General features: G+C 46.1%; 1 pseudogene; it reads left to right on the plus strand.

Annotated features, from left to right (window-relative positions):
* Positions 1 to 206: 206 nt before the first annotated feature.
* Positions 207 to 2,136, plus strand: part of LOC138153333 (uncharacterized) — a 101,394-nt pseudogene continuing 99,464 nt past the window's right edge.

Genomic DNA, 2,136 nt, shown 5'->3' on the forward strand with positions numbered 1-2,136 from the left:
CCTCTGTGTGGTATTGCATGTGACAACAGTGAATGCAGAAAGAAACTGGACATAGTTAACACCCCCAGAGGACCAGGCCGCTGACATGCAGGGACAATGATACCTGGGCTCTCATAAAACACCCACTCACAGTACACCTTGTGGAGTGGGGAGAGCCGACTCCCACATTTGAACTGAGGGGAAACATATCTCGCCTAGTAGGGTCGATGGTCCCTGAAACAAAACGAAACACCATAATGATTTCCAACCTCAACTTCACATTTTTAACACCTTCTTATCCCATTTGTTTTGTGGAAACAAGTGTTCAAGGATGTATTGAACTCAAACCACATAATGTGTCCACGGGACGATGGGCTCGAGACTCTACTCACCCGTCCAGCCTGAACATTACTATGTTGGCAATTCCACATGAACAGCAAGGGTTTCCTAATGGTAAGCTGTCTACCAACCTCTCTGGTTGCAAAGCTGGAGAAATGGACACATGGTCACACATAGTGGCCTGTAGTACAGGACATCCGATTCGGGGGCAGGTGGGAAACATTGCAGACATAGAGTTAATCTTTTGGGATGGTCCAGGAAACAAGGCATGGCAGCAATTGGCAGCACCTGTCCCTTGCACTAAAGCAGGGAGATGTCATCACGACCTCTGGAAAGTCTGGGCCACTATGAACAAAACTCAGGCATGGGTGACGGTCTGCCAATGCACCACCTCGGACACAAATTGTACTGACAATACATATGAAGTGTGGTATCACATCTTTGCAGATGGGATGAACTATACCCATTCTCATAATGTGACTTGTGATATGTTTTTATATAACTTCTTGGGGGAGGTTCAGACCCCGCAAGGTTATGCCTTTTTAGATTGTTCCAGCATCAAGACTACTAAACTTCACAGCATTCCACCTCAGTATGAGGTGGAAGCATGTGAGTGTGGCTTGAAACAATTGATAAATCAGTACAGCCCAAAGAGAGGTACACTAATGTTAGTTTAGCAACCCAGGTATGTCATTATACCAGCAAAGGCCGTGATGCCCTGGGCAGCATCCCCAGGAGAAGTGACCTGGAAGACTTTGACAGATATGATAAGGAGGGAAAAGCGAGAGGCATTGGACCTTGTGTTTGATGTTGTAAATTTATTTTCTGCCTTTCAAGAATTTCAAATACAGCAGCTATATGACCAAGTGGGATATATAGCTTCACAATTGAAAACCTTTATGGACAAAGAAACAAACGCATGGGATTTGCAGGCTAGAATAGACAAGGGTATTCAAGGGGAAATATCAGCCTTGAAGGAAGCTATTCTTGCAGTGGGTAATGAAATGGCTCTAGAGGAGGTTTTGCAAGCAATACCCTGCCATTGGAAATATAAACCCACAATATATGTTACTCCTCTACCTTTAAACCTTACTGGGTCTAAATTTCCTGCATTATGGGAAAGTATGGAGAAACATTTACAGGGTGCCTTTCTGGCAGCCAATGTATCTGAAGAAATAGAACAATTGACATTTTTAGCCAGAGAAATTCAACAAGTGACTAATAATTTTACCATACCATCAGGTGGGCCTCAAGATTTAGTAGACTGGATACGTGGTCATTTCACCATTTCATGGCTTACAGGGCTGGGAGCCTCCTTGTTGCAAATGCTACTTATAGTTATCATTGGTTGTATTGCACTTCACTGTGCTTTTTCTATTTTATATGCAAGCTTGCGACATGCTGTCGCTATGGCTATTCCCCTTGGCGGTCACCCGCAAAACAAGAAAAGGGAGATGATGGAGCCACGAGTGTGAGAGACACTGTGGCAGTCACAAGATGTCAGAGAGGGTGCACGTGACCTCTGAAAGGCAGGAGCTTGGAGATGTGGAGGCCAACTCTGCCGAGCCGAAAGGGCTGATGTGGCATTGAGTGCAGGGCCGTGGGAGCGGACTTTGCCAGGTTGGGAAAGGCCGATGTGGCATTGAACGTGCCTTATCAACACAGACTCCTCTTAATACATACTCCTTTGCCCTGCACTCGGGAGAGTGCACGATTGGCTCCCACATGGCATGTGACAGTAAGAAGAATGATAAGGATATTAGGGAAAAAGCAAGGGGAGGCTCCCCCCCTCTCTCCCCCCCTGCCCCCGCCTCTCTC

The sequence above is a fragment of the Petaurus breviceps genome, unplaced genomic scaffold (genome assembly GCF_028583685.1).
Source record: "Petaurus breviceps papuanus isolate PSGF00001 unplaced genomic scaffold, PetGlider_PUasm1.0 151, whole genome shotgun sequence".
Taxonomy (NCBI): Eukaryota; Metazoa; Chordata; class Mammalia; order Diprotodontia; family Petauridae; genus Petaurus; species Petaurus breviceps.